Consider the following 8,330-nt stretch of genomic DNA (forward strand, 5'->3'; position numbering starts at 1 on the left):
TGTGTGTGTGTTGTCGCTGCGTGCGTGCTGCGTCTCGTGCCGCAGTGCGCCGCCGCGCGGGCGTCGTGTGTGTGTGTGTCGTGGTTGTGTGTGTGTGTGTGTGTGTGTCGTGGTGTGTGTTGTTCTGTGTGTGTGTGTGTGTTGTGTGTGCTGTTGTGTGTGGTGTTGTGTGTGTGTGTGTGCTGTGTGGCTGTGTGTGTAGTTGTGTGTGTGTGACATATATATATATATATATTAGCGGTTGTACTGTACAAGATGCGTCTGCCTCTACATGCAGCAGTACCGCACAGACTTCGGCTCCGCAAATCCGTCAGCGAGAGCCTAGCTTTGATCTTATCTCTTAGTCGCGTCTGTCTCTCGCATCGTCTGTTAGGCGCCGGGACCTGACAATCCCGCCAGTGTCTGCTAGTGCTGCATATCAGCGAAGCCTGTTCGCAAGCTTTGCTACGCGGCGTTAATTATTTGATGCGCCAATCAAATGCAGCAGGCGATAAAACCCAGACTTTCTCAACCAGTTATCATCCGCTAATGCAGTTGGAACGGAGGAGAGAGAGAGTAATCAGAATGGGAGGGTAAATCTGGACGAGGAGGAAGAGAGAAGGAGGTGGTGAAGGCAGATTAGATGGAGAAGGTGGAGAGAACGAGGAAGCAAGCAGAGGAGGGGAGGAGGAGAGAGGAATGGCAGGAGAGGAGTAAGCGAGAAAAGCAGACGAAGAATGCATGAAATAATGCAAGGCGATGGTAGAAGAAAAAATAGAAAAAGAAAGAGGAAAGAGACAGGGGAATGGCAAGTAGGTCATGCAAAGGGGAAGCAAGAAGAGAAAGAGTGAAAATCGCAGACAGGGACAAAAGGAGAAGCTAATAGAAGAGAAATCGGAGCAAGAGCGGCCGCAATGAGAAGAAGGAGAAAGGCGAAGGATATGCGTGAATGAGAAACACGCTGAGTCCTGCCTCCGGCATTCTTGCTGCGATATTTTTCGCGATTGAGCAGGCGGGCAAACCTCATTGAACACACGTAGCAAGGCAATTCGCGCGAACTGGTATAACAAAGGCGTACTGTTTGCAGTTACTGCTGCAGCCCGGCGATCGGCGAGATAGTGACGAAGATGATGTATGACCGCATGACGATGATGAACGTTGACCGATAACGAATGGTGAGTGCATAATGATGGATGATATGAATATGAATGATAATGATAATGATGATGTGATAATGATGGGCGCGTTTTTTGCGTGTTCTGACCATTTAAAGGCATTAAACTTTTACGAGAAAAATAAAACTCTGACCTGTTTTGCTGGACATGTCCATTTGCGCCTTGAGCTTGTTTCTGGTGTAGAATGTCTGGATAAGAAAAAAAAATATATACATTATATATATATATATATATATATATCAATTATAATAGTAATATAAATATATAAGCATAGTATTTTTAATATCATTATGATGATCAATCAATCCAGTCCATCCAATCATTCATCCATGCTATCCACATATAATATCTATCGATCTATGCTGTCGTTCGATTTCTCTCTCTCGTCTCTCTCGCTCTCTCTCTTTCTCCTCGCTCTCTCACTCACTCCTCTCTTTCTCATCACGCTCTCTCTATCACTGCTCTCTCTCACTCTTTCTCTCTCAACGACTCTCTCTTCTCTATCTTTTTCTGTCTTTCCCTTCCCTAGACCTCTGATTCTCCTTCGCGTAAGTACGCCTCCTACAATGTCACGCGGTTAGAATATCGCGGCTGCACACTGCTAACAACACTTAGCGTCCGATGTTCATATCCGCACCGAACTGCCTAGTTATCACGGGCTCCGTTATTTATACATATATACTAGCATGGACACCCGGTTGCCCGCGAAATGAAGGCACTCAGTTGTCCACCAGCTGGTTGACAAGAAAAATACCCCTAACAATATCTATCTATCTAATGTATCTATGTATCTATGTATCCTATCTATCTATATGTTATCTAATCTTATCTATTGTATCATCGTCTTGTATCTATGTATCTATGTATCTATGTTCTATTACATCTATCTATAATCTATCTATTTATCTATATATCTATCTCTCTATCTATCGTATCTATCTATCTATCATCTAATCTATCTATCATATCTATCTATCTATCTATCTATCTATCTATCTATCTATCTATCTATCTATCTATCTATCTATCTATCTATCTATCTATCTATCTATCTATCTATCTATCTGTTATCTTATTTTATTACCTACAAAAAGCCTGAATGAGAAAACCAATGAAGCAATTCATACTATAAACAACATTATTAATAATCATGCCCCTACAAAACAGGCCACTCGGAGTAAACAAAAACAATTAAATAGACCATGGATTAAAGGTGGAATTCTGAAATCTATTAAAAGAAAACAAAAAATGTATCGTACACATTTCCTTAGTAAAAACCCTGAAAAAAATACAGATGTACAACAAGTATGCAAACACACTAACACATTTAAAAAATAAAAGTAAGACTGGCTATTATAGTTCACAATTTTCAAAGCATAAGGATAACCTCAAATCCACTTGGAAGCTTATAGGTAATATTATCAAACGGAAAACTAAGGGACAGTCCCTCCCTACCAAAATTACCTGTGACAACAAGACATATACTAATACTGCTGATATAGCTGATCAATTTAACAACTTTTTTGCTAATGTAGCCCCAACCTGGCAAGTAAGATTAAATGCGACCAAACAACAAAGAAACCTACCCAGTAAATAAATAAGTCTCCTTCTTCTAGCTTTTTTATGTCCCCAGTGACGGAATCTCAAGTTCTTACTCTTTTTGCTAACTTGAATGAAGGCAAGGCCTATATATTGGCATACCTAATAAATTTATTAAACTAGCAAGTGCCCACCTATCAATTCCATTTACAAAAATATATAATGAATCAATCATGACAGGAATAGTACCAGATATTTTCAAAATATCAAGAATAACCCCAGTATTTAAAAATGGAATTGCTACTGACCCCGGAAATTATAGACCTATAGCTATTATATCTGCCTTTAGTAAAATCCTTAAAAAAATAGTCCATGATCAGCTTATACTTTTCCTAGAAAACCACCAAATACTGTACGATCATCAATTTGGATTCAGAAAAGGCTATTCAACTGAATATGCAATTCTTGAAACAATAGAAAATCTAAAATCAGCATTGGATGGAAGCAAAATAACCTGTGGAATTTTCCTAGATTTCTCTAAAGCATTCGACACAATAAATCATCAAATACTCTTAGCAAAAATGTATAAATATGGAATTCGAGGCTTACCCCATGCATGGTTTACTAATTATCTAAACGGTCGAAAACAATATGTCAAAATAGACAATACAGAATCTAGTTTAAGAAATGTAACATGCGGCATACCACAAGAATCCACTCTAGGGCCCCTCCTATTCCTCTTATATATAAATGACCTCCCAAATTCCTCCAATAAATTATTATTTAAAATAATTGCAGATGATACCAATATTTTTTATTCCTCAACAGATTTAAATAAATTAGAAAAAGTTATAAACGATGAACTTGCAAATGTCTTAGAATACTGCGCTGTGAACAAACTTTCAATTAACTTTAAGAAGACAAAATACATGCTAATTAATTACTTCCCCTAGAAAAAAAGCCTATTATTACAATAACTACATGTAACATAGAAAAAGGAACACAGATAAAATATTTGGGTGTTTTTATTGATGACCATTTACAATGGGATGCACAGATAAAACATGTTAATAACAAACTGGCAAAAAATATAGGTATTCTAAACAACTTTATACAATATGTTTCTATTAGCACCCTTAGACAACATTATTATACCCTCATATACCCATATATTAATTATGGCCTAATGAGCTGGGGGACTGCCTACCAAACTCGATTACAACAAATCAAAACAAAACAGAATAAATGTATGCGTTCCATCTTCTTTGCTAAAAAAAAGAAAGTGCTACCCCATACTACAACCTTCTAGACATTCTAAATCTTGATAATGTTTTTAAACTCAAAATCTCAACTCTTGTACACAAAATCAAGTATGTTAAAACGGATATTCCTGCAGCCTTTATTGATCTAATTCCTTCTGCTTTACAAATACATAATTACAACACTAGGTATGCCTCAAAGGGTAATCTACACAGACCTGCCTCCAGGACTATAACCCGAGTCGTGAGGGTTACGGGTCCGGCTAGGAGCGTTGGAAGGGTAGGGGTGTGGAGCGACGTTAAGGGTAAGGGGTGTGGTAGGGCGTTGATGGTAGGAGGAGGAGAGGAAGTAAGAATGGAGGAAGAGAGTGATGGTAGAATAGAAGAAAGAGGAAGAATGGAAAATGTTCGTCGATATAATTTTTATTCATCCATCCCTGTGCAGCAGTGTGTAAGTTACGTGTATGTCTATGTATAGTATATTATGGTCTATGTGTTATGTGTTATGGAGTAATAAATACACTAATAGCTTTCGTAAGTCACATCATGGCAATCACATTATACAGATTTGCAAGTTTACAATATTTAATATATTTTTACAAATAATTAAATAATTACAATATTTTAATATCAATATACTAATATTGTGTAAGATACTTACGTTCAAATACATGCAGCTTTAGCTACATTCCTCTTTGAAATTTATCAAAATTGACCTTTTAAAATGATCAGAATTGGTTGCTTTCAACATAGCCTGAAAATGCAGGAAATACCAATTCCAGGCTCTAAATTTTTTTGGGGGGAGTTCCCCCAGACCCCCTGTATCGGCTTCGCAATCGCGGCGTTAGCCATGCGTGCCTGCGCCACGCACCATAATCGCCACGCTATTGTTGTACTGCGAAGGGTTGTAGATCTCCGTGTATGATGTACGCGTCGACCGCGTAGAAGTGGCATCCGCGGCTAGCGTAGTCGCGAGATAACCAGTAGACGTTTAGCAGCAGCAGGCGTAAGAGAGCAGCATATAACCACAGTAGATCGTAGACGTAGACGTAGTCACGGATTAGTAGTTCAGCATAGACTTCTTATTATTAATAGCATTCATTACAAAATATATATATATTACATATTATTAATACAGCTATTAGGCATACCAATGGCATAGGCTCTCTGACTGACTACATAGTCTCTCTAAATCTTATATCTTCTGTGTGTCCTCCTTGCTTGTCAAATGCTGCTTATATATATGGGATCAAAACCGGCTCTAGAAACTGACTGTCGTCTAAACTAGAACCTTGCTGGGAAGCAGCGAATGCCCGCTCGTAGGTGCAGTGCGTCGTGTCAGCTTATTCCTAGCGCAAGGCGGATGCGAAGGCGGCGCCCGCGTCCATTGTCCGGCGCGAGCAAGCGCTCAGCCGCTCCTGTGTACGAGTGGCTAGGTGCAAGCGTCTGCATTCCGTTGTCCACGCCGCTTGTCAATCTCATACTGGCATGAGTGCGACATGCCTGAATACAATACTAATTATCACTGGTGATCCTATCATTTGTCTTAGCAGTAGCACATTTGGGAGGCCACTACGGTTCCCTAGTGCGTGTTTGTGATGTGTGTGTGTGTTGCTGTGTGTGTGTGTTTGTGTGTGTGTGTGTGTGTGAGTGTGTGTGTTGTGTGTGTGTGTGTGTGTGAGAGTCGTGTGTTACTGTGTGTGTGAGTGTGTGTCGTGGTGGTGTATTGTGTGCGTGTGTTTGTGTGTGGTGTGTGTGTGTGTGTGTATTTGTGTGTGTGTGTGTGTGTGTGTGGTGTGTGTTGTGTGTATTTTGGTGCGGGTTGTTTGTGTGTGTGTTGTGTGTGTGTTAGTTTGTGTGTGTGCGTGGTGTTTGTGTGTGTGTGTGTGTGTATTGTGGCGTGTTTGTGTGTGGTGTGCTGTGTGTGTATCGTGTGTGTGTGTGTGTGTGTGTGTGTGTGTGTGTGGTGGTGCTGTGTGTGTGTGTGTCGAGTGCTGTGCATGTTGTGTTGTGTGTTGGTATTTGTGCGTGTCGTGTGTGTGTGGAGTTTGGTGTGTGTGTGTGTAATGGTGTGTGTGTGTTCTCAGCCTCATTCTTCTCTTATATCTATTCACAGTTTAACGTCTGCCGACGTCTGCCAGCCAACAATAACGTCGGCAGCAGAAGACAATAGCAGGATTCATCAACCAACAAACAACAACTTGAGGCAGTCGGCAACAATGTTAATTAACAGCAAGCAAGCAGCAGCAAAGCAGGCCGCAACGACAACTGACGAGAACACAGCAGCAGCAGCGAGTCAGCAACAACAATCAATAATAAGATTCTACAAAACTATCAACTGTCGCAAGGCAGCAATTATCAGGAGGAACACAACACGAACAACAACAACCAATCAAGCAACAAGCAGACCTAACAACAACGGACGCGCGACTGACAAGAGACGACGACAAAAAGCATCAGCAGATCATAAGCAGCAGCGAAGGCACATATCAGAAAACATCAGCAACAGTAGCACCAGCAGCAGCAAAACAAAAACGCGTCGCGGACCGCGCAGGCTGAACAGGAGGATAGCTAGCAGTGCAGCAGCAGCAGCAGTAGCAGCAGAAAGGTAATATACCGTCCGCCGAACTATCCCGAGCGTCATGGTCTGCTCCAGCTGTCGCCGACTCGCCGACAGCCGCTGCAGCAGCGACGTCGCGAATACAGCAGCGAACTTTTACTGCAGCGCGACCACCGCCGCCATGTTTGTTCTTCTGCTCGCTTGCTCCTGCTGCTCATTGTATGCAGTATGCTGCAGGCGTCCATGATGAGTCCACGCAACAGCCCCTCTCGATGCATGCTCACTACCCTGTAAACGCGCGTCGTCGCTCGCGACGCGGTTGGCTCCGTCTTCCCGCATCGCGCGCGCCCGTGTTTTATACGTCACGGATGTGTGCGGACGTCTAGTGGTGCCACGCTGAAACTTATCGCGCGTTGAGTTTCCGACGACGCGGAGGCGATCCTAATGAATCATATCCGCTGTGGCCCGGAGCTGTGCCACCTTAGCTCGGTGAGTGTGTGCGCTGCCGCGTCGTGTGGTGTTGTGTGGTGGTGTGCGCGTGTGTGTGTGTGTGTGTCGGTGTGTGTATGTGTGGTGTGCGTGTTTGTATGTGTGTTTGTGTGGTGTGTGTGCGTGTGTGTGTGTGTGTGTGCTCGTGTATGCGCGCGCCGTGTGTGTGTGTGTGTGTGTGTGTGTGTGAGTGTGTGTGTGTGTGTGTGCTATGTGTGTGTGCGTGTTTGTGTGTGTGTTTATGCGTGTGTCGTGTATGTTGTGTGTGTGTGTGTTGGTGGTGTGTGTGTGTGTTGTGGGGTGTGTGTGTGTTGTGGTGTGGCGTGTGTGTGTGGTTGGTGGTGTGTGCTGTGTTGTGTTGTGTGTGTGTGTGTCGTGTGTGTTGGGTGTGTGTGTGTGGTGTGTGTTGTGTGTGTGTGTGTGTGGTGTGTTTCCGCGTTCATTCCTCTTTTTTCTCCTCGCCCTTCTCCTCCTTCCCCTCTCATACTCATTGTCCTCTCTCTCTCGCCTCTTCTCATCCTCCTCCGGCCTCCTCCGCCCCTTCCTCTTTCCTCCCTCCTCCTCCTCCTCATCCTCCCTCCTCCTTCTCCTTCTGCCCTTCCTTCTTCTCCTCCTCCCCCTCCCTCCTCTCATATCATTCTTCTCTATCCCTAGCAGTCGACCGCTTGCCGTACCAACGACCGCCGCCCAGGCTGGAGGCATATACGAGGTGACGCTATCTCCCCCCTCCTCTCTCCCTCCCCTCCTCCTCCTCCTCCTCCTCCTCCCCCTTCTCTCTCTCCCCCATTCTCGCTCCTCTCCTCCTCCCTCCTCCTACTCCTCCCTCCTCCTCCTCTCCTCCCGTCCCTCCTCCTCCTCCTCTCTTCTCCCCTCCTCACTCCTCCTCCTCCTCCCTCTCTCATACTAAATCCTCTTCTCTCTCTATTCTTCCAAACAGTCGGACGCTAGCTGTAAGCAGTTGACGCCGCGGGGCGCGGCCCAGTTGGGAGCAGATGAGAAACGCTAGCAACGAACCTGGAACCGGGCGGATGGTGGCGCCCCGAAAAACTGGTCGGCACGTCCGCGCCACCGTGTGGCCATTATCATACCTACAGGGACACGGCAGCTCTCAACCCTGCGCTATTCCTATTCCTCAACAAACATGCATGCTATGCTGCATGCGACGCTAGCTCGACACGCATTACGTCATCGAGGAGGTGCGTGCACATGCGCGCGTGCGTACGCCGGCAGGCGTGGGAGACGTACCGCCCATGTAGAGAATGTACGCCTCCTTGTAGAAAATGTGGTTTGAGTAGTGTTTGGTGTTGTCAGGAATGTGTGTACGCAGCG

At 44.2% G+C, this 8,330-nt stretch overlaps 1 protein-coding gene across 1 annotated transcript in view; it reads right to left on the reverse strand.

Annotated features, from left to right (window-relative positions):
* Nucleotides 1-1,303: 1,303 nt before the first annotated feature.
* The window catches only part of LOC106815735 (ketosamine-3-kinase-like), a 73,933-nt gene continuing 66,906 nt past the window's right edge, over nucleotides 1,304-8,330 (reverse strand). The window contains exon 6 of the mRNA XM_014820241.1: nucleotides 1,304-1,342. The gene's annotated coding sequence lies outside the window, so the exon portion shown is untranslated. The remainder of the gene's footprint in view (nucleotides 1,343-8,330) is intronic.

Source organism: Priapulus caudatus, unplaced genomic scaffold, assembly GCF_000485595.1.
Source record: "Priapulus caudatus unplaced genomic scaffold, Priapulus_caudatus-5.0.1 Scaffold1189, whole genome shotgun sequence".
NCBI lineage: Eukaryota > Metazoa > Priapulida > Priapulimorpha > Priapulimorphida > Priapulidae > Priapulus > Priapulus caudatus.